Source organism: Pinus tabuliformis, chromosome 7, assembly GCF_031772625.1.
Source record: "Pinus tabuliformis cultivar Carrire ecotype Pingquan chromosome 7, CPIR1, whole genome shotgun sequence".
NCBI lineage: Eukaryota > Viridiplantae > Streptophyta > Pinopsida > Pinales > Pinaceae > Pinus > Pinus tabuliformis.
Genome location: NC_142293.1, coordinates 79,818,300 through 79,822,601, shown reverse-complemented (window position 1 = coordinate 79,822,601; position 4,302 = coordinate 79,818,300).

Below are 4,302 nucleotides of genomic sequence, written 5' to 3'. Positions count from 1 at the left end.
TATATTGTTTATGGTTATAGATCTCTATGCTTTGATGGTATTATGTTTCTTTGACTCTACAGGTGTTCTTTGAAGCGGGACAAGTAAGGAAGGAGTGGCGAAGCTCTGTCAAAGGAGGGAGGAAACAAGCAAGGAGCCAAGCGAAACATTGAAGTTAGTACTCTCTGCTTCTCTCTCATCTATCTCTCATAAAGGAAAACACAACTAACTTTAGTTTGTTTGTTTCTAAGATAGCTACCCGTCTTAGTGGGACTAGCATCTCTGAATGGACACTAGTTTTCCCGATAACAGTCGTCATCACAAGAATACCCTTTTACCTTGCTTTTCTTAGCCCCCTCCCCAAAAAGAGAAACTTTAACTTCCTTGCACCATTCATATACATCTTGTGCCCTCAAGATGGCTCCCGTAAATCAATCTTTAGTGGAATTACTGAAAGCATTCGTGGTCTTTGACTGAGTCCATCAACTACTTTGTTCAATGTACCATTGATGTAAGTTATGTCAAAATCATATTCACTTAGGAGTTTTGACCACCTTCTTTATCTAGCATTTAGATCACTTTGAGTAAATATATGTTGCAAACCTCTGTGATCTGTTTTCAATTCAAATTTCTTACCCACCAGATAATGTTGCCAAAGTCATTAGGCATGAATTATAACTGCTAGTTCTAGATCATGGGTTGCATAGTTTTCCTCATGAGGCCTTAACTTCCTAGAGGCATATGCAATCACCTTACTATCTTGTGATAATAGGAACCCAATCCATCTTTTGGCACATTGGTACATACTATAAATGTTCTATCCATATCTAGAACCTTAAGTATCGGAGTTGTAGCCAAATATTGTTTGATCTTGGAAAATGCTTGCTCACACTCATTTGTTCAATTAAATCACACTCCCTTCCTAAGCAATGAAGTGTTTGGGCTGGCTATTTTTGAAAACCCCTCCACAAATCTTCAATAGTATCCTGCCATACCCATGAAGCTACGCACTTCATGCATATTAGAGGGTGTTGGCCATTATGAAACTGCATTGATCTTTGTTGGGTCAAAAACAATGCCTTCACTGGAGATAATGTGTCCAAGATAATGGGATTTTGATTGGAAAAAAGAACATTTGGACATTTTTGCATAAAGTCTATTTTCTCTTAAGCATTGTAACACCAATCTCAGGTGTTTCTCATGCTCTTATGGGGACTTTGAATAGATTAGGATGTCATCGAGGAACACTAGTACAAATTTGTCCAAGTAATTTCGAAATACACCATTCATCAGACTCATAAACACTCCTAGGGCATTAGATAACCCAAAAGGAACAACCACTAACTCATAATGACCAAAACAAGTTTGAAAAGTATTTTTGGAAATATCCTCTTCTTTAACTCTGAGCTGATGATATCCAGATCGAAGATCGATCTTGGAGAATACAATGGATCCCTTCACTTGATCAAATAGATCATCAATGCGAGGCAAATGATATTAATTTTGAATAGTTTCTCGATTCAATTGCCTGTAGTCAACACAAAGCCGAAGGGATCCATCCTTCTTCTTTACAAATATCACAGGAGCTCCCCAAGGTGAAACACTAGGTCTAATCATACCTCTGTCCAATAACTCTTGAAGTTGCACTTGCAACTCATGAAGTTCAACAATAGACATTCGGTAGGGAGCTTTGGATATAGGTTTGGTACCAGGCTTTAGCTCTATGGAGAAGTCAATCTCTCACTTTGGAGGTAAACCAGGCAACTCCTCTAGAAAGACATCGAAGAATTCTAAAAGGAAAGGATATTGTTCAAAGGATGAAATATCTTCCTCATTTAAAGTCATTATAGCATACATTTGACATATTTTCCTAAGACTTCTCTTCATCTGCAAGAATGAGATAAGTCTTAAAGAAACAAGTCTCCTTTCCCCATGGAGAACCATAGATTGGCTCTCATCACTAAAAAAATGAAGGGTTTTGCTTCAACAATTAAGCACAGCCCAGTGGGCTTCGAGGTAGTCCATCCCAATTATCACATCATAGTGACAAAGTGGAGTCACATAAAGATTCACATTTGTGACACACACTCCCAAGTCTAAAGGACACTCTTGCACTAAGTATTCAACCTTTTGAGATTGCCCTGAGGCCATCTCAACCTGATCAAAATCATTTTTCTCTATTGCCACCAATTTAAATTTCAATAAAGCATTAGGAGAAATAAAACTTTCAGTTGCAATAGGATCAATCAAAATAGTAACAACCATACCATTGAGCTTACCAGATGCTTCAAGCACTATAGACTGATGCTCGACCTGGCAATTTTTCACAACTGTATGAATACTATGGGCTATACCCATATCTCTAACAGTGGCTTGTTCCTACTCTGATTTTGCTGTAGTATTCTTTTTAGGGAAATATCGCTCATAATGAGGTCCTCCACAAGTCCAACATCCATTAGTGGGAGCAGCTTTCATAAATTTGACCCTTTTATTAGGTGATTCTTGAGTGCGGGCATTACTTTGTTGAAGATGTTGCCTTGGGTTATTTCTTTGGTTCTTAAAAGTATGACTCTTTTGAAATCCATGATGATGTGAACCACCTGACTTATGTCATACATATTGGCCTCCCCTTCGAGGAGTTTTCCCTTGGAATGATAGATTTGGAGTTTTATCCCCACCTTTGTTCTCCAATAATTCTTCCTTGGCTATAATTTCTTGTTGCACTACCTCTTGCAACATAGTAGGCCTCAAAATGCACACCTTTTCCTTTATAATAGGATTCAACCCATACAAAAACTTGTTTACCTTGAGGGCTTCAGTATTTAGATGGGTAGCATATCTAAGCAACTCCATGAATCGTGCTTCATATTCAAGGATTGTCTTAGTTCCTTTCTTAAGATCATGGAACTCATTCAATTTCCTCTCCAAGTATTCAGTAGAAAGGTACTTTGCTCGAAATTCCTCTTCAAATCATTCCCATGTCAAGGTAGACATGGAGTATCCCAATTGGGATTCTAAGTTCCTCCACCATAATAGTGCACTCTCCTTAAGTTGGTATATAGCGAACTTTGCCTTTTGGTTGCTAGAATAGTTCCACAACTCAAAACATAGGCGCATGTTTTCCAACCAAGCTTCTGCTACCTCCCCTTTTGTGGTACCCTTAAAGATAGGAAGCTTAACTTTTTCCAACTCTCTATGTACATCTCCATCAGATGGTATTTATTGCCTTTCTACTTGAGATGAAGAACCAAACACTTAAGGATTTCCCCCAACCCTACTTATCAAGACTTGAGTAATCTTTTTGAAAGATAACATCATATCCCTTACTTCCCTGATCGATATTTGCTCAGATTCTTTAACTTGGGGAGGTGGAGATGAGACTTCCTTCCTCCTCCTCGATGTTCTCTCCATGGTTACTTAACATGACCAAGGAAAATTTCAAGTAGGTAAATTTAATATTAGCAAGCAAGCCCTAGGTCCTAGAGTTTTAACTTGGCTGTGATACCATATGTAAGCTCCCACCTTGCCAACCATCAATATTATACTACAGATGACTCAAAATGTGATATTATTTTATTTTATTTTATTTTATTTTAAGACGTAAAAGTTAATGCAAGGTCATATATCTATAATTTTTTATTTTTTATTTTTTCTTGGTATTCTTTACACTACACACTAATTTCTACTAACTAACTAACCCATGGTAATTTTAATCTTCTCATCAAAGCTACAGGGTCATGATTCGTCAAGATCCAAAACTTACAACCATAAGTCTTAAAATTACATTTAAATGATAGAGTCTTTAGTGGGATAAATAATATCAAACTTTACAAACAACAATTTCCAATAAGCTAATTGTTCATGCTATTGCAATTAAATGTGTTTAAGAGTGACCAATTTGATTTTGTTCTAAATAATATGCCTATGAATTCTTTGGTAAAACAAAGGAAAGAAAAACAAGGTAATTCAACTTCTAAAGGAGTGGTTTCCAATGATTATGAATTCATATGTGAGCTAACAACAATTCACCTACCCAATTTGACTTCCATGGATTTTTAATTCAATGGAATCATCATGCTTATTCATTGAGATATTTCCAAAAATACCTTGGTTGCAAATCCTAAATTCACTTAGTCATATTTATAGACAATTCATATATGTAATTAGCTACAACCTGTGGACGGTGTTGGACCCACCAACATGTCAGGGGATCTCCCTGGCAAGAATTCCCAATTAGACCTCAGACCGTTTGGTGTAGGAGTCCCAACAGTGGGTCGTATGTAATTCCTTGATCCCGATTTCGCACAGAGGCCAGTAAGATAA